The 26,847-nt window shown below is 41.9% G+C and overlaps 1 protein-coding gene and 1 long non-coding RNA gene across 2 annotated transcripts in view; one reads left to right on the plus strand and one right to left on the minus strand.

Annotated features, from left to right (window-relative positions):
* LOC105450940 overlaps window positions 1-3,105 on the plus strand; it is a 38,563-nt gene extending 35,458 nt beyond the window's left edge. The window contains exons 2-6 of the long non-coding RNA XR_974529.1: window positions 774-905; window positions 1,032-1,321; window positions 1,469-1,897; window positions 2,025-2,328; window positions 2,553-3,105. This is a non-coding gene — a long non-coding RNA (uncharacterized LOC105450940). The remainder of the gene's footprint in view (window positions 1-773; window positions 906-1,031; window positions 1,322-1,468; window positions 1,898-2,024; window positions 2,329-2,552) is intronic.
* Window positions 1-26,847, minus strand: part of LOC105450941 (homeobox protein homothorax) — a 364,527-nt gene that overhangs the window by 217,200 nt on the left and 120,480 nt on the right. The gene's annotated exons all lie outside the window — the stretch shown is intronic.

A 26,847-nucleotide genomic window follows, 5' to 3' on the forward strand; every position in this document is an offset into this window, starting at 1 on the left:
TCTTCGAAGGAGTAGATCAATTAAAAATTCATACGATAATACCGATCATGTAATTACAATCATGATTTCCCGTTATCGATTATTTATTAATACATCACTAATGTATTATTAATAAGGAACACGTGTGATACTAATGGTACGCTAGCGTAAGATTATAACACGCGACTTTGTTCGAAATCGAGATGTATTGCAACATGCATAGCAGATCAAGTCCGAAACAGTATGTTCCGGCGAGGATGTCCGGCGTCAGGTTCTCGAAAAGAAAGCAGGTCTTTGACATCGCAAACGTCGCGCTCATTTCGCGCGCGGCAGGTGCGATACGCACTCGAAACCTGCGTGCACATAATTTCTCTGCATGCGGATACGCGAATACAGGTTGTGTTTACTTGCTACAAGCTCCTCTTTTATTTATTTTTTGCGACCGCATACGCAAAAAACTATCTTTTGCTTATGTAACCACAGAAGCACGCAGAAGAGTAATCGAGAGTTTGTCGGACAAATTGCGCAGAACTTTGAATCGAGAGCAGGTAAAAAGCGTTGGATACTATGCCAGACTGCTTGAATTTGTGTAATCGGCAATATTGTGAACATTTTAGAAAAATGAAAATATTAAATATTTAAGATAGATAATATTTCTATCTTATATTCTTATTTAAAAAATATTTTCCATTATGACAAGATAATTAGCTTTAATTAAAACGAAATATTAATATTAATATTTTGTGGAAAAAATTAACTTGTTATAATAAAAGTCAAATTTTTCATAATGTAAGAAATTCAAGTTGAGAACCTACGACAATCCGAAGATACCTACGTTCGGAGCCCCGCTAGAGCATGAGAAGCACAATGGCCGCGAAGATGTAGCCATGCCAATGTCCTCGTCGCTTCATCGGCACGCATAGCATGTAGGAATACATTTTGTCTTATATTAAATAAATTATTCGAATATACTACAAGACGAATCGGGACCAACTAATATTCCGCGAGCACACATGCCTCGTTTCCAATTATTTTTTGTGACTTTTTGGCAGAATCTATTTAACGAAGAACCTAACGCAACCATGCTGGTACAAATCTCGACAAGAAATACGGAAAAAGTAAGAATATGGAGAAAACATGAAAATGCAGCCTCTTTGAATTAAAATTATTATCGAGTGCTAACCTCGTATTGGTGAAAACGGCACAGATATCATTTCAGATTTCAATTTACCTAAATTATCTTGAAATTATTGGAAAATTATATTAATATCGATGATAATAGCCGAAGTTGCAGTTGTCTTAAAATAAATATCCACTGCGTGAATTATTACACAAAATAAAAGTGAGTTAAAAAAATATGGCCAGCGTCGCTAAATTAACTAACATTGGCAAATCAACAAATTTTAAATTTTTTACATAAATCATCATAATATATTTTAAAAATTGCTTTTGAGAGAAAATTCATAATGTTATAACTGTTCCACACAAGAGCAAAGCGGTAGAACCCAAACAAGAGCGGAGAACATCCAAGTGTTGGCCAAAGATGCGTGCGGGAATCGCAAATTAAGGACGAGAGAAGGCACTCGCGGGTCAGAAGATGTCCCGCTCTCGGTTCGCTCCGGTCCGCATACCGGACGAACCGAGCAACGCCGCAGCCGCAGCCATAGCCGCCTTCGTGCAAAAAAGTACAAAACTTGTGACCCGACTCGGAGCCCCCGGTCCTGCCGTTCGCCTCGGAACCGCCATACTTTTTGCCGACACTCCGAGAGTACGAGAGAACGAACTGTGTCCGGCGCGAACGTCAGCAGAATGTAAAATATGCAACATACTCTCGTCCGTGTCTCGTGGTTTCCCGCCCGGTGATTCCAGTAACCCTGTGCGAGATATAAGCAATCCCTACAATGGCATTACAATCTAGGTAAACAGAAATTGCATTTTCGATGTCAGCATTTGTCTTTGATTATAAGAATTAAGAAATTTGGAGGGAGAAAATCAATGTTCTTATAAGCAACGAATTTTACCAAGAAATTGTATTCTCTCATCAGAAATATACGTTGTATTGCAAGATGGAAAAAGAAATGAACTGAAGACGATCGAGAATACAATGATTCTCGGTAATCGAGGAAGATCCTGTTGCATAGAGCACAGCGTTTCTTTTCGATCGCAGCAACAAACGTCCTTTCCGCGAAAACCCGCAAGACGAAGGATTTCTCATCTGCACACGTCGCGTCATCTGGTCTTTTTTAAAATGTCTCGTTAGCGAGAAAAATCGTTTTCCGGTGTGAGCGAAAGGAGCATTAAAAAACAAAACATTTTATGTTCTTGGAAAAAAACACTGTTCTGTGATAAGTAAGAAAATAATTATACGTGAGCAGACTCGATAGATCGGAATCTAGCCACATGCTCCAAATTTCCGCGCAATTAATACGGATCACGTACCGTCGTAGGATCTCTGGCGAACGTGTCAAATGATCCGCCTAACGCGGTTGCATCGCGAGTCACGGTTTTGCATGCATTCCCCACGCGCCTCGTTGCGTTAATCGTATTTAACGCGTGGAATTCGCTCTATGCAGGAAGCGCCAAGGATATGGAGAGTAACCGAAGGAGGAGCCTGAGGAGCAGGGAAAGCCAGCCAACCGAGAGGAAGGTCTTGGGGGAGCAACGACTAGTTTCTTCTCCATGTTATTATCTGCCGTGTCCGGTAAGTGCCGCGTATAAGATAGCCGGGATGTGGAAGACATCATGTCAATCCCGGCCATTCCGCTCACCGCCACTGTGACCACTTAGCTATGCGGACAGGAATACTTGTACTAACTCTACTATTCCTATACTAATGATTCCGAGAGGAATTCCTCCGTTCTGTTTCGCGTTTCCTTGCGTCCATAATAATGCTTACCTAGTTTGTCACACGGTCTAGGACCGCGGCAATTCAATTATACGGAGCTTTTAACATATCGAAAAAACAGAGAGAGAGAGAGAGAGAGAGAGAGAGAGAGAGATACAAGAATTCTCTATATCATTTAATAGAGAATTCTTGTAAGCCGTCCATAATACGTTAAGATATTAGCGCTGATTGCAAAGTGTTATACTGTACAAAATAAAATACTTAAATTATACAAATCACGATAATTCAATCAAATCGGTATGTGTGCACTTAAAATTGTATAAAAAAGTATAATATAAAATATAAATAATATAAAATATAATCATATAACTTTAGAAACTTGATAAATATTTCTAAAATAATTCTTAAAAGATTCTAAAACTGCAGATTTAAGTTTAATTAACATTCATCTGCATATAAAAAATAAAAACAATCGCGAGAAAAAAAATTAAAGACTCGCATGTTGTACGTAGCTCAAACCGAATTCAATCTAATAAGAGAACGAAGTCGAACGCTTACGGTGACATATCCCTGAATCACGTTCGAGACAAAATAATGGTTTCATAGTGCAGAAGAATCGACGACGGGAGGTAAGGTGCGATTTTGCTCCCTCTCTGTATAGTCTGTCTTTTATCTTCGTCTGGCGCGTACAGCTACGCCCACACCGTAGCTATTCGCTTGATGGTGGCCCATACCATTACATGACTTTTGATCGCCAACCGTCATCCTCTGTGTATTTGCAGTAGGTATCTGCATACCTAGTTTGTCAATGTTGCATCGACGATCTTCGAGACTCGCTTCAACTCGCCAGCGCGTCGTCTTTGTCGTTGTCTTCGTCATTTCGTCATGGCGTTTGGAAGTACCATCACGATAAACGCGCAATGATGACGGCATGTAACGAGATACCACAGCGATTTCATACACGCATGCAAATCCCCCTCCAGTATCGAGTTATATCGATTATATTTTCCTGCCGACCAGACGGAAAGGATCTACAGCGGTAGCGATGCGAAAGAGCAAGAGTCAGAAAGAAAGAGAAAGAGAGAGAGAGAGAGAGAGAGAAATAAAAAAGAAAGGAAAGACTCGCCTTGATCTTCATGCCGGACTAGATATAAATCTTGTGAGACCGTGGGAAAGAGAAAGTTTTTCTATTTTCTATTTTCTACTCAATTTTCAATAACTCACAAGACTTCCAGAATCTCGACTTTAGACTCGAGATAATCTAGATATCGAATAGTTTTGATAATGACCAACTGGAACCTTTGCGATCGTATACTTCTCGATGAATACTAGTGACGAGATTTCATGGACATAGAACCATGCGTTCCTTCGCGACTCAGGCGCCGGCGAGATCAAATCGATGATAATGCAGCACGGAGAAGCAGATGCATAAGAATAAGAAAGGAGGGTTCGTCCTGATGCGACGTCCGCGATCCTTTCTCTCCATCTTCGTGGCGCAGTGGACGAAGGAGGACGGGTTATCATTAAGTGAAATGCCGTGTCCACTATCTCTCGACTCTCACGCGGCCCCGGCTGCTTCTTCGCGATGCCAGGACTTGTTTCCTGCGAGTCTCCGGATATCGTAGCGAAGCGGCACGTCGGAACGGGATAATCTCTTCGCCGCCGCATCGCGCTGCATCACGAGAATTTCTCTGCAAGGGTTATTAATAAGGCTATTGCTATCTAACGCAATTAGAGACGCAAAGTCCTCGGGTCTTATATACCACTGAGGTTACGTGAAAGAATATCGTGAGTATTCTCTCGGCACTTTCCAACACTGCTCTCAGGCTATGCCTAATTTACTATCTCGTGCAAATTTATTTCCGAAACTATCACAGTATTTACAAATAAATGCAAATTATTTGTTTCAACGTTCGTTTATGTAAACGTGTTCATATTTGTCTCATTTGATACTTGTTTATAATTAACTTAAAGTTCCTTACCGCGGTTTCAAAATTATTCGCTGGACGCGCCCGCAAATAATTAATCGTTTAATTTGAAAAATTGATGCATCCAGTACGTATATTAAGTGTGTCAAAAAGATTGAAGATTTTTGTGCCGGCAACAGCATTATCCTAATCTCGTCGATTGTCATCGTAGCGTGATTACCGAACAGAAGGATGAGCAATGCAGCACACCCGTGGCCGATAAAAAATTTTGGTATAAAGTGCAGCCTTGTGCGTCGGCGATCAAGATACTTTCTTGCTATGGAACGATCATCGTTGCCTGCGTCATACGATGTAGATACGATCTTACGATTACGAGGAGCCGCACCGTTCACGTACGACCTTGCCACGTCGCAACTGAAGAATACAAGGCAACACGCTTGGAGATCGCCCGGTTTTACGAGTGAATGCAGGCGGCAATTAACGTATGATCCTTGAAAGTGCGGTCAAGAGTGAGAGCGAGAGAAGATTTTAATTCAAAGGAAAAAATTACACGACGTAATTATAATGAAGAGAAGAATAGTTGATCGATACTGATTATATCTCGGCAACTTAACAAACTCCGCGAGAGAAGGCGAATGCGTCTCTCCTACACACCACTTTCCTCCGTTCATTTATATCGGCTAATGTTCGGAGAACAGACTAGGCGCCGATACTAATTAATTATGAGCGAGACAAGCGGCGTGACCGACCACCAGATTCGTCCTGATAAACGAGATTTCGTGGAAAGATTTATTAATGCTTCTACAGTAAATTAGCCGTTAAGGCGCGTTCGGTGGCGCGCGAAAAGATCAGACGAGAGAAACATGTAAGATTAGTATAATGTTAATTTAAATATTCGCTCTTCTATCTTTATACGATATTATTTATATATTATTCACGATCTTATCTTGTCCTTCCGAATTACGTAGATTTTCGCGATTTTGAATCGAATTATTAGCAAAGCTTCTAAATCACAGCGAATCTATCCCAATTTAATAATGTATTAAAAATTGATTCTGTGATCCAATTGATTATTTGTCAATAAATATAATTACATTAGTGTAACATGAAAGTCAAATTTGTGAATTAACTTCCAATGTAATAGGAAAACTTGAAATTACGTTGATAATATCAGAAATATCTGAGAAGTGGCTTCATGAATCGTAAGAAACATATCATGATATAATGAATACGCATGCTCCGATACCAGTCTCATACCAGTCCTTTCAGTGCAATGAATAAGTATGAATAAAAAAAACAAAAGAATCTCTGTATATTTAAAAGCGAGTATATAAATTGAAATATTCCAACGAGAACGAAAAGCAAGCTTGCTTATAATGTCTTCTCGAGTATCGCATACATTGTCGCGCATAATTGAAAGCCACGGCTATCACCGACTAATTTAGCGGGAAAATCGATATCAAACAATTATGTACTCTCCTAAATCACTTATCCCGTACTAATAAGCGACAAACTGTGCCAATTAAGATACACCAAAGTGTTTCGATGTTTCTCATGTGAACCAAGGCTGCTGATGCGATCGTCTTGATGAGGAATACCAGTGGGTCTCTCACCACTGGATGCAAAATAGAAAATGAAGAAGAAGAGGAAGAGATATTTCTAGCGCATCATTATAACCACGAGTGGAGTGCTAGTTACTGGAGGTGTCTTCTCGTAAACACTCGGACATTTACATAACGAGTGACATCTGCCAGCCCAATCATACACGCCACCGAGAGTTTAATACCGCTAGCATACCACTCCGCGTGCCACACTGTCTCCAGGACTGGTCTTCGAGGACTCGCTCGTACACATCCATAACACGTGGCACACGGCCATGTGACGCGCATTACCCGTTTGTTCGCACGTCGCATCGTGACGAATATCTACGAAACTGAAGAAAACATGTTCCTCCGCATTAAGGAAGGGTATAACACCATTTGCATATGACAACGTCAATTCTAGATAGGAACACAGCGTGCTGTGTGGCGATAAGATTACTTTTACGGAGAACAGATTACACTTTCGAGACGCGGTTTTCGCTCACTCGCGTGCATTATCGTTTTTTCGATTGAAAGTCTTCCTGTTGTAACTCGAATGCCTTATCTAATACTCAATGATTGTACGACAACTGAGTCTTTATAATTCGTCAGCGAAAATTAATCGGGAACTATTAAGCAGAAACTCGCCATGTTTCTTCACGATGCTCTTTTCCTCTTATCTTCGGAGATCGGCGCTTCTCATTGAACCGCAAGACAAGAAATGCATTGCGTTTCTCTCGTAATCTTGAAGACAAGATAAGTTTTTGCAAACGCCATCTGTCGTTCGGGCTTGATTGTCCTCGATTCTTTATTCCAATCATCTGTTCCAGTCCGCTGTCATATTTCTTGCCATCCGCAGTATGCGACGAGGTAATTTAGCGAATCCCGCGAAAACCAACCGACTATCAACGGCTCCGCCGACCGACGTCATTGTTTTGGTCTCGTCTATTCGGACGTACCGAGGTGTGCCACCACGGCGGTATGCCGCACAATAATTATCGTTGTCTGCGACGAAAAGCTGCGACAACGATAAATCTGGGGTTTCTTCTACAAATTGGCGCGTAAATAAAAATTGAAAGCGAAAGAAAAAAGGAAAACGTTGGAAGAATGACCAGATATGTGTGACGTCACGAATATAACTTTAATATAATTATCATGAGGCATCAAAAATAAATCTGCCATCTCGTCATGAAACTCTTTCCGTCTAGATTAAGAGAGCTCGTTGGAAGGGTGAAAACAATCAAGAAGGTTCGGGTGGGTGTGGCAACATATAATTACAGTAATTAGCAGACAAGTAATTAATTAGGCTCGCACGCCGTTTGTTATTTCTCGCGGCGCAGAGTTACTGAACGTGTGTGCGTTTGTGTATGTACTAGCGCGTATTTGTGTATACATGTTGTTCGCGTGTACGAGTACACCTAAGGTACCTGTGGGATACTGGTATAACTACTGTACCCGTGTCCCTATATGTCCGCGTACTCAAGGGGTTACGTCTTGATCCCAATTAACGAGTGATTTTTTATCAGTGCATCGTGAATCTCTAAGCGAATAAGCATGAGGAGCGATTTTGCAAATTATATCAGAAATACAAAAACTATCTAAGCCGAAAATGATAGTGTGTCATACACTTTATATTGAACAATATCATTGAATTGATATTTAATGTTTTCCCTAAAGATGCGATAATATTCATTGTCTTTATGACTATGATTATAACATTATTCGCTTTGCAGGCGTATCCTATCCTCTTTAATTCTTCAATGTCGCTTACAAGTCGCTAAAAGGGTATCTATATTAAGCAACGGTAAAAATTGAGAAATCCAATTACAATGTTTTGTTCAAGTTTCAAACGTGTTTATATAATCTTGTCATATGAGATAAAAAATTTGTCATCTAAACTTGAGAAATTTTGAGAAAAAAATTAGCTGCACAGAAATAACACAAGTACTTCTTTGAAAAAATTTTTTCTCATATTCACTTTTCGAATTCTTGTACTATACATCTTGAAATTAATTTTGTACCGTTACTTGGTGTAAAGCTACTTATTATATCCTGCAAAAATTAGTACATACAATAATTAATTGCTCGACTGAATCAATTTAAATCTACACAGCTGACAAAAATGTACATCACTGAATTGAATTACTCGACGCATTGATTCTTAGTACAGCACAGACGATTGATCGTGTCCTGCATTTGCCAAATATTCGGGACTCTCCCCTGCAATCGTCGACGACCACGCACGGTTTGCTCACTTCCACCGGGCAATAAACATAATGGCGCACGTCCTTAATTAAGTGGATTTTCAATCAAGATTCAATCAGTCTCGTTGTAAATGTAAATGCCGACCCAACCTACTCTCGCTTCTGTTCACTGTTCACGACCCCGTCCCCGGATTGTCATCATGTCCAAGTCTTCGGAGCTTCGTAAATTCATGTTCAAAAGTGCGAAGAATAAATGTTTCTATACGCAAATGCGACGGTGTGTAGCAGCAATAAAACGACGTTTCATTTAACGATACGCTTGCATAATTTTTTTAAACTGCGTTATTGAAAAAAACTTTTATTAAAAAAAAATACTATAAGATTTTAACGATGAAATGTGAAAGTGCGACCAATCAAAGAATTCATTTATCACCCGCAATCTGTTATATATTGCATTAACGGCAAAGATAAATTACAAAATATCCAAAATATCGAAATGATAAAAAAAAATATCTATATGGACAGAAATGACTCAATAACCGATAACGATCAATTTCGTTAAGTGTACGTTATACGGACTACTCTCGATGAACGGCTTTCGATGGTCGATGACTTATCAATTACGTTTATTTCGAGCTCGAGCATCGCGCTATCATAATACCACGATTCGCAGCGTCGTAAAAAGATTCGATCATCGTGACGCGTTCAGTGCCACGATTGCATTTGCGGACGAGCAGTGGATATGCAAATGTGTCGTGGCGGAACGGCGAGTGGAAGACCCGGCTGGGGGTCCGCAAAGTCGAGACAAAGTCACAGCGGGATCCACTCTCCCGAGCATGCCCCTTCCGCCCCCCTATCCCTCTCTACCCCATCCCGCTCACTCGCTCCCTCGTACCTCGCTCAAATGAAATTTTCCGCAACATTGCATTCGAATGCGATTAAAGCTCGTATAGCGGGCTGATACCCGCGGAAGCGGATGGAGAGCCAAGTCGAGTCGAGATTCGAGGCTCTTCTTCACCGCTCTTTCTTCCTTCTCTCCGCGTTCGGCCGCGGCCGGAGACTTCCGCGTCGGCCCCTCCTTCGTCGATTTCGAGAAATCGAATTGTAACTTGTAGCCACCGTGGCACCCTCCGTGACAGAAGCACGCGTGATTCATCGCCTACTAACGCGAAGCGCGCCGGCTAATTTCCTTCGGATATCGATTCCATTCCACGTGAATGCGAAAGTTCGAGAACCTCTTTCGTGTCTTTCCGCTTTTCCTCAAAGTTTATGGTTTATTAAAAATACTAGAATATCTCTCTCTGTCAATTCTAACTTGTGGTACAACATAAAAATTTAAATTTCTATTTATACAGCAAAGCAGCTATATTTTATATCGAGTATTTTTACAAAAAATGTGAAAAATGTGATTCATATCATTATATCGTCCAGAGTCTTATACAAGTGCAATACATGAAAGTTATATAAAAGTAATTTCGTAAGATTGATTATTATAATCAACCTTAAATACTGTCGTGTTATGACTGTTGTAAAAAACATAAACACGGTGCGACTATTACTCCGATCATTAGATGCGCTCTCATGCGGAAGGAGCGTAGGACGACGACAAGAACTCGTCTTCTCGTGCATTTAAACGTCGCTCGATGCAGCAGCGGGAGGTACGTCGATGTTTATCGCGCGAGAACGCCTCCGACTGGGACTAAGTGAGCGGTACAGCCGCGTTTTGTACGTCTTTACGTGACGAAGAGGCTACCGATGTCGCGCTTCATCGTGTGGCAGCCGCCGCCAATTCCGATCCGAGACGTTCATTGGTTCCTACCGCGAGTGGCATCCCTCGGAGAGTCGTGTAGGGCGGTGGTGTAGGATGCATCTTTGACAGTGACAGACAGACACTTAATGCGTGAAGTCACTTCGTCGCTCGCGCATAAGTCGAAGTTATAATCCTGATTCGCGCTACGGAGATGCATATATAACCATTTTTTTCATCAAGTTTCTTCGTGAAGTTAATATTGTGTGAAGCAAAATATCAAATATAAACTATCATCCATACAGATTTCTGATTTTCCATTTAACAATTAATTACGCGCTTTAAAAATTTGAGAAAAATTAATCCTAAGATAGTTGGAAAGGTAATTATGTATAAGAATAACAAGAAAGTATAAGAATGCCTTGAAAATGTGTGCATGTGTAAGAGAGAAAGGAAGAGAGGAAGATAGTCGAGCGGCGGCCAGCTTCTCGGTTAGAATCCAAAACGACCAGCGCGTCTCCGCTCGCTATCCTGAAAAGTTTCCAAGGCGGAGGGGCCCGGGCATCTGGAAATAAGGGACGACGTGGATATAGGATCGCGTAGGGATAGAGTGGCTCGCGGCGGTTCGCCGTTCACCAAGAGCAATATACGCGTCATATATCACCTGGCTGTAGCTAATGCCCGGGAAGGTGTGCGTGAGGCTATCTGCGCGCCATAAAACACTCTCGCGCTCTGCTCCAGGAGGGGTTGCTGGTGGCTCGGTGGCGAGTGTCACCACAGGTGCGGACATTCTCATCATAAATACCAGCCCAGCTACAGCCGTAAACCGTCTGGAGAACCTAATTGGGGCGTGGCTGCGGTTACACCTTCGAGACTTTGCCTCTCATGCTGCGTTGTCTTTTGCGCTTTCTTTCCTTCTTTCCTTCCTTCCTTCCTTCCTTCCTTCCTTCCTTTCTTCCTTCCTTCCTCTTTTTTACCTTTCGATTCTTGTGTAAGAGTATGGTACATTGCTATTCTACATCCGCGAAATGTTACTCTTCTTGCCGTTGCTCCTGCTTATCGCTCAGCACTCATTTATCTTTTTTCTTTCAATCACTGTGAAACTTGATGCATGGGACACACGATAGAGGTAATAAAAAAAATGAAAATTGCAAAAGTTAATTACAAATATGACAGCGGGTATAGAAGAAAATTTTTATCGAAGGTAATCGTAGATATTCGCATACTTCATGCATGAAAATACACGTGATGCTCATTGAATGAAAACAATAGAATATTTAAGTTTTGCAAATGGAGTGAATAATCGGGACACTCTCAGAGAGTTAGACTTCGTCCTCGTTCATGTTGCTAAAAGGTTCGTATGCCATAAAAGATATGAAATAAATTAATGAAATGTTACACATCATTAGTCTATGTGTAAACAAATTCTTCTATTATTTACAGAAATGCGCCAATATAAAATTATATGAAATATATATTGCTATAAGAAATAATAAATATAAATTTCGATAATGTCGAAATAAAGTTAATCTAAGGACCGCGTCCGTGACGGAACGCAATATTGCGAGGCGATCGTTGTCTTTGATGATTCCAAGGTGTTTCCACCCTCATAATGGTCAGCGTGCGTGTTTTCACGCGAGGGTGGATGCGAGAAAACGTTAAAAGGTAGGTCGGTTCCGGCACACCTCTCCGTTTAACCACCTCGTATCATTTCGCATACACATGCACACTCTTTCTTTCTGTCTTCATTTTGTACGAATTTATAGCGTTGAGTGTCCAGCGAATTTCAGTCTTAACTGTCCGCTGGCATGAACCTGCGAGCGATAACGAGCACCAGCAGCAGCAACGGCACGATGATTCTCTCTTTCCGCCCCCTCCCTCCCTCTTTTTCTCTCTCACTGCCTGTCCAGGTGAACGTAACGGTAAGAGGACGATATGTGCGACCAACACTGGCGTAAGCGGTGAAGGATCCTCGAACGCTTCGATTTCGGACAAATCTTCATGCAACTGTCAGTAGCGAGTAGGTATGTTGCATAGTTACATGCAAACTGATATTTGATATTTCCATTACATTCAAGATGCTACAAATAATTAGAAACGTAAAGCGATTTTGTTCTTTGATTGATTTTCAGTCCTTTTTAATATAATCTTTGATAATTACGATGAAAATGTAAAACGTTTTAAATACAAAATATTGTATCTCTTCGCTTCGTCTTAAAACTTATACAAATGTACAAAATTCAAACAATCCACTTAATGATAATAACATTGCAATTGCATGATATCGAATCCAATGCGGTTGTATTTATCCGCGTGATTTCGCGCCGCGTAAGGCGACGCAGTATTGCATTCGCACGATTGCGCCGCTGGTAACCGGTTCTTATCGCCAAGACGGCGAAAATTATTCTCGTCTCGATATATCTCACGTGCACGTACGTTGTGGTCGCCGGGGATCCTTAATTATTATCGCAACGCGTCAAGAAGAGACGTATATACGATAATCGAAATACTCGCGGGAGATAGTTTTAATTATCAATCGATTCGCATTATATCATCGAATGTGAATGATATATAAAGTCTCTTTATAAACACCTCTTATCGAGTGTCGCCCACATGAAAATTCGAGGACCATTTACGAACATACGAAATCACCGTTCTTTCCATTTCTTGACTAAGCGAAAGCGAAGGCACGAGACACGATATGAAGAGCACTTGGCATCGAAGCTCGACAGAAGCTATTGGATTAGGATACCGCTGGAGAAGGTTTGTTGCTTGCATGAGTGTCGCCCCGCCGCTCGAGCATGTTTGAACATATTTGTTCGGCCCTCAAGAAGACGGAACCTACTCACATTATTGGCTCGAAACTTTTCACTACCGGACGAGTATCTCCCGTCATTTCTGCCGCACCTGTCTCCTTCTGATCCAAACATGTATCTTCAACGACATTCTGTTTCGAGGTCGATGGAAGCTGTTACGATCGACACATCGTGACGATCGCATCTCGGTCTCCACCGTCTTTCGCCATAGGCATTAAACGGGAATTATTACGAGTATTCGCTCGGACGTGGACGGTCGTGAAGTGACAGGCGTAAACCGAGCTTGAAACCATCGATCGATGTTTGCTAACCAAACTCGCATTTACCTACGTCTCTTTGTGTTTAACGATCAACACGATACGTCGATAAAAATTTCTACATCCTGTTTTCTATTTTGCTAAATTTGTACATACTAGTTTTCTGGAGTTTAAAATAAAGCTTATCTTTGTACTGTTATTTCTTCTCATCGTTCTTTATGTTTCAATTCGTCACGAAACACTGAAGCGTAAAAAATATGTTTAAATTGTGAAAAGGGTAAATTTGAAAGAACAATCGATCAATTTAATCGAATAACCCAAAAAACGAAAGAAAGCTGAGAAGTGTTACAAATAATGGCGCTTCTCGAATATAATCGACTCTATTCCATTATAAAGATCCCGAACAAATGTTACGCCTAAGAATGCCTAATGTTATCTATCGTTGACAGGTACAAAGCGATCGTTCTCGTTTTGTAGCCCAGATGTTGCAGCACGATCCGTAAAGAGGCGTTTTCGTTTACCTTTTTAATGGCGCATGGCTAGACATTACAAGCAGACGAATCCACGTCCAGCCATCAACATTATCCACATATTATACACGCCGACCGGCTCCCACACGCGTGCGCATCACGGCAGTACTATCATCCCATGTGTACGCACGTCCAACGCTGTATACACACAAAAGGCGCGGAAGATGACGATGACGACGACGACAACGACAACGACGCGACAACGACGACGAAGAACGCAGCTAACAGGGCAAACACGAAGCCAGTTACTCGCTCAAATATTTGTACCTGGCCATATCCCAAGGCGTTATCTTCAGCACGCACTGGCTCCTACGGCGCGATGTAGGAAGCAGAGCGGAGAACGCGTAAGAGGAAAAGAAAGAGGGATGCACACAGACTGCAGGTTGATTCACCTTGGCTGAGCAGATCCTGTTAATGAAAGACTCTCTTTCACGCCCAAGCACCAAGCGGAGACAATAAAGATACTTCGTTGATCCTACGTTCTTTCCCCGTTCGTGTCGCTGCTTCCTTTTTCCCACTCTTGTGGGGAGGATGTAGGCGCAACAGTTTCCTGTTCTCGCGCAACCACAAGATTATAGTACCATAATCTAATCTATGTTTACACCGGGAGTAAACTCTCTTGAATACCAAAAAAGAAGATGTTTTCGGGAAGTCGACCGTTGCTATCGATATAACGTGGGAATTCTAGTGAGAATGACTTCGTTGCGGTGAATAAATTCAGATAATATCGCGAGTCGTCGCGTTAGAGTTGAAAGAAAATCGCACGTGTATTTTAATTCAAACGCATCTTCAATTTAACGCGCAAAATTGGACCGGAGAAAGCAATTTTCGCGAATAATATCATTCATCTTTTTCAACATTTTTCCACGAGGCGAGACGAGGTAAGCGAATTCTCTAATCGGCGCCTCGATCACTCAGATTTGGGGGAGAGGGGAGTCATGGACGGCGGGGAAGGATAAATCGCGGTTATTAGCGCGAGATTACGTGGGCTTGCGCTCAGATTGCCTTGCGATGCGGGGGCCCAAATCCAAAATCTATATATCCGGCAATTCACCGCCAACATCGGTCATGGTGGTGGTCGAGATACGTGTGAAAGAGTGGGAAAAAGAGGAGAGAAAGAAGGGAGAACCCAACGGATGATAGGAGACGCGAGAGGGATGTAAGAAGATTCCGACACGTGCACATTGTTAGGGGAATCAGATTAGCCGGCAAGCTTGATGTATGTGCATCGCTAGTAACGTATCGTACTGTTCTCAGTACCCTGTCTTCTCTCTTTCTCTTTATCTTGCCACGGTCTATCGAGCGAGTGACGGAAGCTAATACTATGATATCGGATACAATACCACTATCCTTTAAGACCGATCTAGCACTAAAATGACTCTTGAGCAACGTGGTATTATTTTTTTTCCATTGCGTCTAAAAGCTTAGCATATATATATATAAAACTTTGTCTATTCATCATAATAGTAAGTCTATGGAATTTTGGATATCACATGCAAATGTAAAAATGAATTATTTTTCATAAATTACGATAACAAACATCTAAAATTATGATAAGCCGATCTTACATAGACACAAAGTATTTATCTTATTGTCCAAGAGAAAGGACTATAAACTGACAACTAATTACATTGGACGTGCATCCAATTAAATTAACACGAATGACTCGCTTCTTCCGATTGGCATTAGTCCGTTATGAGGGGAAACTCGAGATATATGTATGTATCTAGTTTGATTCTCTGCCCAGACGCATAAATTCACGATGATTTATCGTCTTGCATATTCAATGTTCGAAGAAAGAGAAAGGCATCGGCACTTCACGTATCGCGAACACTGTGCGCGGCAAAGTTCTACCTTTGGATGCATGTATGATAGGTCTAATTAAACTTTGCGAAGCTGAGTGAGACGTCAACTCGTTCCATTCTCGAAGAGACTCGCCATACCAGCCCCTGGTAACGAGATGAGAGCAATCTTAGTCACTTAGTTATGTATACATCCTGTTTCTATGTCTCAATAAACCATGCCACGGAATTAACGAAATCACCATTGTATCAACGTTCAGATTAATTGTAACAGCAAATTCTGGTTTAGATTATCCAATCGATAGAAATTGAGTCTTTAATATCATAAGAAATCAATCAAACGAATACGATTCGCACCATAAATATTTCAATTGATCCATTTGCTGATCAATTGAAATATTTATGGTGCGAATCGTATTCGTTTGATTGATTTCTTATGATATTGTGCATGATAAAAAAGAAAACGAAAAGCGCAACCATATCCAAAGGAATATGCACGTATTGCGTCGGCGTTACGTGAACGTCCTACGCTTCAGGAAACGTGCAAAGATCCGTTCTGATGAGGAAGAAAAAACGTGGGAACAGATAAACGATTTGCTCGCTGGTAACGAACACTCTGTCTGCCGGATTCGCGTAAGTCTCGCTGCTACTTGTATAATATCTACCTTCGTCGGGAAGCATCTCGTGTGGGTAGAATCAATTACGCGGCGAAATACATCTTGACAGAGACACCTGGCCAACTGCGGCGTCGGTAATATTTAAATACGCACACCCACGGCTCGTGCCGGATGGTGCTCGATAAATCTCCGTGGAATCGTCATGGGATAATGGCGACAAAGGCGCTGACGTTGTCAGAGGCAAGGATTAAGTGGCCTTATACTCGTGAGACATGCATCTGATTTGACTAACAAAAAACTAATGATACGAACGATATGATATATTAAATTTACTGATGCATACTTGATCTTACGATTACGTCGTTTTATTTTACGGTTTGATATATATATATCACATATAGAACAGATAAAATGTCTCATTATAAACGCCTGATTTACTTTTTTCTTCTTTTGAGGGATGCTGCTAAAAATTATAAATAAATTTTCCCGAATTGAGATGCTGACATATGCTTACGTGTATTTTGCGTGCGTATAATATGTGATATCTAATTACTTATGCAACACTATAATTATCAAAGTGGAAGAGACAGCGGCAGCTCTAGCAGACGCAATGTAATTACAACGATACCGAGTGACTAATGTTCTTTTTATCTGGATAGCGACCTACCACCCTCGAAATCGCAACCGACCAAAGTCATTACGCGCCGTTAATGTATCGTCTCTTGTATTCGGCAGCACCCTCACAAATCCATCCCCTCGATAACGCGTCGTGATTTCGTATGCATCCAAGTTGCGCGCTAGTTATCGACTAATGAAATCGATGGATACGCAGAGAAGTTAAACACGACGAACCCCTTATAAGCACGGTATTGCCGCCGCCAAGAAATTTCGAAGAGAAATCTTCACCCTCTCATTCAACTCTCTTTTCATTTCCGATGATCATTAAGTCGCGAGGGGAAAGCGCATGAACGGGTGAATTATACGAAAGCCAGCGAATATACCTACAATCATTTTCATTTTCCCCTTTCTCTTTATTCAACAACTGTACGTAACGGATAAAAATCAGTTGATGGTTACTCACTGTCCCCAGAAGTCACGGTGCTCGTAGAACAATTGAAAAGTCTGCACTTACCTGAAACAAAGAGCAAGTAAAATTATAAATTACACGCTCGTTAACTTTTGTTTTTTATGCTCCACGCGAGCGAAAGGTGACTTATCAATGGAGGGGGACGCAATAGCATGCGTAAAAGCGCGTATAATAAAGGACTCTGCTATAAAATTCAATTATCGGGCCAGCAAAGGGAAAGAACGACGGTGATATTGCGTTATACTTTTCCTCCCGGTTTGACGTATCGAATAGAGAATACTAGATTGGAGATGTGAAAAGCGTCCCGTTGGAGGGATGATTCCGCAGATGTAATGAAATCAAGGAGAAAAGAAAGGAAAGATGTCCCATAGACACGCGCCCACATTCGAACTTCGCGTGTACATCTAAAGGAATCGTGATACGCCATCGGTAATGGTACTTGGTGGCAAGACTCTTTTGTGGTGTGAGAACGGTATTGTCTTTTTACGGCCTCCACAGGCATTTGCCGGTGTTTCCCTGACGCCCGAGGGAGCAGGTTCTCTTTTTCGCCTTCGGTCCCGAGCTTCTTCGGTATTATCCGAGAGAGATCACCTTTTTACCGGTCGTTGCGACCTCGTCATTCCGCCCTTATCTCGAGACTTCCCCCTCTCTTGTTCAACGAGAGGGAACGACTCACCGAGGAAGGTGAATGAGGAAGGCAGCAGCCCTTCTCGATCGTGCCGCGTTCGCCGAGAATACGCCGCGGACGGAGAAGGAGAGAGAGAGAGAGAAAAGGCGAACCGAACGGCAGCGAAACCGTGACGAGGTCGTCAAATCCGTAGAGCGATTGAAAATTATACAGGGATCGGCTTTACGAGCGGACGCTTTAGCCGCGCTGACGTGCCCGCACTTATCCGCGTACTATGTCCCTATAACGCCGCGATATCTCGTCGACCCCGAGGAGCACGACAGTCGGAAGATCTTCGAGTCGAGGTTTATGGGATCGGCTCTTCTCTCGGCAAATCCTGTGACGCGACGGCAGAAGTTACGGCGCGGTCAAAACGGGATACATCAGGCCTCGAGAGGATACACTCTCGACATATCTTTTCACGCCACTATCTTATTAATACACAAGATTTTACGATAAAATAAGACGTTTCTACGACATGATGACACCTTCAATAGTTTTTGCGTTCTTCGCGCCTAACGGTCACTCTCTTCGCCTTTTGCGAACATACTTCCGCCTTTAGCGGTCGGTTAGATTTTCTTCGAGGGAATGCCTGGAACGACGTTGCTATCGTCGCCGCGCCGTTCGCGCGTTTGCGACGTAATTGCGATTCAACGACGCGATGTGAATACGCATAGAGCCCGCGCATTTAAATATTCACGATGGCAAAATGACGGAATTATCTATCGCGCGACGCTAATAAAAGTGCCGCGCGATTATGCATTCCGAACGAGTCGGAATTTATAATTCGCCAGTCCGAATGTAAATACGGGAATATTTAATTGGCGCGATAGAACCACCGATAACCGCTGACGAAGAACGCATTATTCGATTATCTGGTCGACTTCGTAATTGGCCTTTCTGTGGGTACCGCGCGGATTATAAATTACAAATTATACGCCGACCCAAACGTCGTAAATGTCGTATTTTCCTACTTTGTAATATGCATGAGCCTGACAAGATCTTATAATAAAATATATCAACGACGATGCAACCGGTATGCCTCGTTAAACACACGTTTCGTTTGTACCGAACAATTTGCTCGTACATTGTTACGTCGATAACTACTTCATTTGGTCGAGGCGGTATATACAAATAAGCGATGCCTTGTCCGCATGAGACGTTAATCTCACTTTGATGGTTCATCCTATAAATCGCATCGGACTTACGTATCTCATTGAATAGCAATTTGACTGCGTTTCGTATCATCGCTTCGTCATGTCAACGAGAAGAAAATGTGTATGTATATATAACGTGTGATTTTTAAGAGAGAAATGGCTTTAGCTACTCTATCGCTATGATTAAGCAAAATGTTAAAACAACTATCGGTACTGAAAATCAAATGAGTCTGTCGCGATAAAAAAATTCTATATATTAATTTTATGGACGAACGAACGTGTGTAATGTGAGAAATTAAACGACATCGGTAACACGTAACCATGTCGGAATTATAAGGTAAACCTATCTCTTGAACGACTCCTACGTATCTCTTGGACGTTGTTAGATATAACGGTAATCCGCCTCTCCTTCTTCAACACGAAATTCATGCACAGCAAGAACTGGCTCATTATCATTTTCACCGTCACGATTCTTATCAGACTCGCGATCTGATAGTCCATGAAACATTCTCGTGTCGCTAAATAACGATCGTGCTGTTTCGTTAAATTAGCCGTGCAAATCGAATCGCGATCGTGTCCATATACGAACGAGTACTCGATTGAAAAGTTATTACGACATTTATAAAATACACGCGTAGTATATCGAATTCTTTCCGTATCCACTTTAAATTTAATTATTAATACTTATTCTATCTTTTTAATAATTATGTATTTGGAATATTATGTACCGTAAATACGCACGGCTGAAGAAGTTCAGGCGCGACTTTTCTAGCAATAGAGATCAGGTGACTGCGAATAGACTTCAGATTTCCTTCTAGCGAAGGAAATACGGCACAACGGGAAAGTTAATGCCGCCCGCGGTAATGGAGTACCTCTGTAAGTAAACTCTCTCTCTCTCTCTCTCTCTCTTTCTCCCCATCTCCCCTTCTGTTCTCAGCATCTCGCTTTCTTCTTCCTTCCCGCATCCCTCTCATCTACCTCGTCTCTTCTCCATTACATCGGAGCAACCTGCAGACTCCATACGTTATCACCGTAGACAGCCTCAAATTGCTTCATTAGCCGCGAGATATTTTATATAAATTGGGGACTAAATTACCTGCGCGGCCGCGCGCCCGGCATCGGCGAAAAATTTGTAATTAGAGCAGGTAAAACTCGTCGCCATCGCACGGCCGGGCGACGAAGGAAAAAGTAAGAAAACGAAAGAAAAATGAGAATAAAAGCAAAATAGTAGACAAAGAGTGAAAGAAAGAGACCAAGAGGTCCGGAGGGCCATTTCTTAATTATTTACGCGCCACCGTGCGGCAGTATTGTTCGTTCGCGGCGCATAAACCGTGGCAAATCGCCGCCGCCCTTTGCGGTTTCGCCGATAGCCGGTTTACGTCTTCAACTTCATGAATGGAGCAATTAGCATTCGGTGGCAGCTTAGAGCGCGTTAAGGGGTACGTTTTGTTACGAGGACGCCCTTGCTCCACGAATTCTCGCCGCTGTGATGCGTTAACGAAATGCATTTTCAGGCCATTGGGCAATACTATACTTGTTGAAATCATCATCACTATTCATTTCGTAACTAAAGAGACCGTAATAATCCACGGTTGAGTTATAACATAAATCATATCAGTTGTCCCCGTACTAAATGTAAATATTAAAGCCGCAAATTATACTATTTTTTTAGATGTTTTATTCAAAAGCATTTATATATGCATAGTAAAAAAAATTTCAAATGTCGCATGAGAGCTTCTTGAAATAGTAGCCAAGCAAAGTGTGAAAGAATTACACATTTACGCGAATAAAGAGAAGCAGAGGCGTTTAAAGGGGGGAAACATTGCGCCAGGGGTTGTCCTCGACTGTCCTACGGGGCCGTTTTACTTAATTTCCTTCTCGGACAAACTTCTTATTATTATCTCGGGCTCTCCCAACTTTTTTCTCACCCCTCTCCCCCCCCCCCGCGGCTTTCACGAAGTGACACGACAGTAAGACAAAAGGAAAAGCAGCCTCCTTTCCTTCCCCTACATCTAGCTTTAGGTACCCGCTCGTATCCCCGTTGTCTCTATAGCGGCTGAGTTCACGGGGTGGAAACGACGGGCGAAATGAATTGGCAACTTTTAATTAAGATGGTATCGTCCTCGCTCGGTCCCCTGCCTTTCGATTCTCTCTTTGGTTCGTGGAAAATCGACTAGGAGCCGGAAGAACTGGCTATGCTCGGGTTCTGTTACTCGGGGGCTCCAGGCTCCAAGAGGACGGGGTTGCGGTGGAGGAGAGGGAACTTTAGGTCGTCGGGCGGCGGGGACGCGGTTAGCATTCTTTTTGTTCATGCCAACTATTCATCATCGGTGACACTTCTCGAGATAGAGGGTACCGGCACTCTTCTCTCTTCCACCCCCTCGTCGTCTCTTCCCGCCAACCTTTCTCGCTCTTTTCGTTCTCTCTGCTCACCTCCCCGGCCTTTTCTCTTTCCTTCCAGCTCGATCTTCTCCCTTGCCCTGGGGGTTTCCTAATGGACCCCGACTACACAGTCCCCCTGGCCCCCTTACCACCTACTCGTCCTACCGTTGCTCTTCTCCTTTTTTTCTGCGTGGCACGAGATCTCTCTATCGCTTCAAGAAGACTTTACGAAGGATTTTAATTTCCCGGCAACTCCCGCCTGCGCTCACCGACCACCGTTCGCGCGGTAATTCGTCGGCAGGCTTCCAAGACGTAAATTTCTACGTTTCACGTCGATATTCCTCCACAAAATCTTTATGAAACGAACTTTTAACGCACTGATGATTTTCTTCTGATAGTACCAAATAAAAAACGCGGTTTTACAAAATACATACACATAAAATGCGTACACATTAATGATATATAAAAGTATTAGTATATACATAATAAAAATAATATCACAATAAACTTATAATAAATGTTTAATCCCTTCTATATGGAAAAAATATTTCTAATTTCTAAGTTAAATATATATTTATATTTATGTTTACCCATAAGTTTAATTACAAATTTTATGTTATTGTGGAATATACGTAATTGGAAATATAAATTTGTACGATTAAGATATAATTAATCACATAAAATAATTATTGATGCAGCGCAAAATAATCGCAAAACGATTCAAACGATGTTACGCAAAGATAACGGTAGTTAAACGCAGGGGGTAGAGGCCGCATGGAATCCTGTAATTATGACACGTCGTAAAAATTTTTAAACGGGTTCCCTCATAGTAGTCCTGAAGCCTCTTGCGAGAAACACAGAAAAAATAATCAAACTATGCGTCAAGCTTTCATAATATAAGAGAGACAATAGGTATGGTTAAAATATTATTTGCAAATACGTTTATCGGTAATGCTACAAATTTTCTTTTAATTCCAATTTATTATAGATTCCATTGAGCAAAGAATAATTAACTCATTTACACAATTAAGAAAGAAAGAAATATTCCGAAAAGACGCGATAAGATAGAATACATTAAAGGAATATAAGTAGATTGAAGACGGAGCACAGACGTAAATAATAAAATAAATGCGATGAAAGAGAGACGAGGAAGTATAATATAATCATAATGGACGCAACGAGCGCGTGTGACACGCGCGTGCCGTCATACGCACCCTACTGCGGCCATCCCGCGATGGAAAAAGACTTTCAGGACGCGTCTTTCGCCGTTCTGGCGTCAGTCCCCCGAGGACTGGGGTAAGTCGCATGGTGTCTTCCAGATAACTGGATGTAGAAGGAAGAGAAGCAGGGGAAAGAGGAGAAAGCGCACGGAAAAGAAAAACGTGGCCGCAGCATGCTCGGCAGGTGGCTGTTAACGTCCCACGGGAACCACTGATAAAAACAAATGGCGGCACAGGAAAAGAGGAACTCCTCCACGCCTTTGCGACGTCGGAAATAAAAAAATTACTTGATGCCGCGTCCCGTGTAAACAGAGTCGATGAATGAATAGGGATTCAATCGTATAGGGTGTCTATCTGTTTTCGCCGATGCGATTTTTTTTAATTTTTAAACGATAGTCGATCAAAGTACAATTTGATTCATAGGCATACATTAAAATTACATATTCTCGTCACATAATTGTTACATTTTTACGAAAAAGAAGTATCGATTGAAATCTCGCATGTCGATTCTAATCGTGTAGCATCTTCATCATAACGACAGTAAGAACGATTTACCATTTCCGTAGTTGATAAGTCGAAAATTGCGTCGCGCTATGGGGGAAGATCTCGCCACGAGAAGGCAATATAAAGTCACTGTTCATCCTCATAACGACGTTTCATATAACTGTATCAAAAAGCAGGTCGTATAGCCTCGCGACACTCCATAGAATATTTAAGCTTCAATTTCATACCATCGCGGTAGGTGTCTCTCCACGTCAGGAGCATATTAAAAAAGAAGGTAATAAAAGCAGGCCAGGAGATCAAGAAGGAGAGGAAATTGCGAAGAGGGCACCGATGGATCCAACGCACAATGGGGGCGTCGCGACGACCGTCTCGCAAAGGGGGCGGCAGGACTAACGTAGACTCTTTGCAGCGTTCAGGATGCGACACTATATGCGATTATTATTCATTATATGACGTCTCTCTTGCGCCAACGCATAACTCCGTCAGAGGAACGTTTCTGCGTAAGCATCATATAGACAAGCTGCAAGACTCTTCCTGCACTTTTCATACGCGCGCGAACCATGTTGAATTGCAAATCGCATGTCGCTCCGCGATGCGAGACGAAGGGTGAACCAAGGGATGAGAGATACATATCTGTAGAAATAAGGAGAGGAGAACAACCGAAAACTGACGAAAAACTTTGCATAAGCGAGACCGAATGCCACCCTTTCAACGCGGTTTCTCTCGAATCCACTCTATCATGAGTTCTGTCTCTTCCCGTCCCCTCGTCCGTTTCTCGCGCATCATAGCTCTTGCCGTGGCGTATCGTTATGGTTATGGTATTAGGCACACGAGCCGGAGTACAAACGGTTATTTCGCTGAAACGACCTCGCGCTGCTTCTTACAGGAAATGCTTCCTCCGCCGGGCCAGGGGCGATAACGAATGATGAGGGTGGGAAAAGCCGCTCGAATTTTCCACTCAGAGAGTCGAAAGAGGCTTTCGGAACCGCTAACAGTGATGGTAGTCACTGAACGGAACAATGTATGACACGTAGAAATAACAGTGGAGAGTAAATAATCTCTCAAAATTATTTAATATTAAAATCTCTTTATTTCTTTTCTTTATCGTCAATTTTCCTAACTCTTTTAATCACTACGAAGCAGTTATTTTTACTTTATATGTGACTATAATGTATTATAATGTATATGTATATATAAGTTTTCCTTTAAGAATAAATTTATTTTAAAGTGATTCGGTAGAATGTATAATAGTCTCAAAAATCTCTATATTTATACGAGTATGCATAAGCTTTTGCATTTTTCTTAAATTTGCTAACGATTGACGGCAAATTCACGCATCAGCGTTTAATAGTGCAATGTCAGTTGTATAGTCAAATTAAGAGGACGTTTCAGGAGCGACTATTCGCATGGGCCCGAGGGGATAATTTCGATTATACCAGTACAGAGCGCCGCGGGACCGTCGTTACCGGTGCCGTACATCGTATACGGTTTGTTTTACTCTCGCTATTTTGCTTTTTATTACTTTCGGTTAGCCAACTAGTTAAAACCGCGGCTGCCCTCGGCTGCACACCTAATGACTCGGCGAGTAGAGACAAAGGGTTCATTTGCGAAGCGGCAGGTGTACACTGCGAACGAACTCGACGAAACCGCTCTTTCGTCCCATCCCTCCTTCCCCATCCGATTTCCTCTGTCCACGCGTGTATACTCCTTTCGAACAGACGATCCACCACCTCCTCCTCTTACTTCTCTTCCTCTCATTTCTTCCACGAATGACGCATCTGCTTTCGAGAAAACGCAACGTTATTCTATCGAACCGGCCAAATCCTCGACGAAAAGAATAAAACGTAAAAGTGCACGCGCGATTAATAAGCGAAAAAGATATCCATTTACTCAGGAAATATTCTGATTATAATGCAGCTCGTAACAAATAATTTAGTAGTTTTCAAATAGAAAAAAAATTTATAAATTATAAATTATTATCATATAAACTGATTTTGTTTTTTCATAATTTATCGTAATTTTAATTTAAAACTTTCTTCTTTCTAAAGTGTCTGAAGGATCTAAAAGATCAAAATAATCGTGAAATTTGTCGCAACATAGAGAAGGAGTATCCTTCTCTTATATGTTGCGACAAATTTCACGATTATCCTGATAGACTGTCAGTTTCGAATTGGTGGCTTCCATTTTCGGGATAATAACGTAGTCTTGCGAATCAAGGTCACGAGGTACGTCGCGCGTCGGCTATATCTCGGGGAAGTACCTAACACCTGCAACTTCACGTCTATCCCAAAGTCCTGCGGGCGAGTGGCTGTCACCCAGAGGCGTCCTCTTCATCAGATATCGTGACACGGGGATTCAACCCAGTAACCGAGGAGCCAGCCGCTCAACCCTCTCCGACTCTCGAACTCGCGCCCACCCACTCTCGTACACCATTCCACTTCCATCTTCGTATCCATGGAGTCTCCTTGCAGCATAGCAAGCGCCCGGCGACGTCTTCGTACACCCGGCAACCCTAACGTCGGTCTCGTCCGACCTTAAGATATTAAGTACTTCACCCGCGATTAGATCTCTCATTGTACGACGCGGTGTCAGACAAGCGGTTCGTTAGGCTCTGAGGAGAGAGAGAGAGAGGAAGAGAGAAAGAATGGGACAGACAGATAGAGAGAAGACGAGGGGCAAGGAATGACTTCAGGAGAAGACAATACCTTAAGAGACAATTGCTCGTGGTTAGAGAAAGAGAGAGAAGAGAGAAGAAAGGAGAGGGGAAGAAAGAGAGAGAGAGAGAGAGAGAGAGAGAGAGAGAGAGACTCTTATAAGTGCTGTATAATTTCCTGCAACGACACCTTCATTGTATGCCCACCGTTTCATTCTTATCATTGGAGCACGGGGCTGAGAAACAATGTCGAGAGGGTTGCGTTCTCTCAAAGGCGTAAAATGTCTTGAATGCAATCGGCATTAGAACCATAGATTTGAAAAAAAAAAAATATTTCACAACTTGAAATTTTCGGTCAGAAACTCTCCAAAGTTAATTTTTCGATTCGTTGAAAATTATACAGTCTGTTTACTGTTAAATTATGTTGATACAATGCCTCAAATATCATTAAAGACGATCTTAACACCCGATTCTCAATACACCAGATCTTCTCAGTCGATTCGGGCACAGCAGTGAAGTAGCGCAATTAAAAGAGTATTTCACACGAAAGCCATCCAATCTCGCGTGAGAAAACGCCTAACAATAAATATAAGTTAAATTTATTCAGAGCAGCGAGCGTGCGTTTACGCTGATTCTTGGAGAGATAGGCTCGAATTATAATGCGGTATCATGTCCAAGATAAATGTTTGCATTAGTAACAAATCGCGAACCGGGACTTAACCAAATTCTCTTGATTCTTCTAACTTAATGAAATCTACGAGAGAATCAAACAAATTTTTAAAATAGCTAAAGAACAATGTGAGAACCAAATGACAGATATTTAAGGCTGTCTTAACTGTCATTTTTTAACAGTCTATAAATATTTTGTTTAT

Source organism: Wasmannia auropunctata, unplaced genomic scaffold, assembly GCF_000956235.1.
Source record: "Wasmannia auropunctata unplaced genomic scaffold, wasmannia.A_1.0 LD336053.1, whole genome shotgun sequence".
Taxonomy (NCBI): domain Eukaryota; kingdom Metazoa; phylum Arthropoda; class Insecta; order Hymenoptera; family Formicidae; genus Wasmannia; species Wasmannia auropunctata.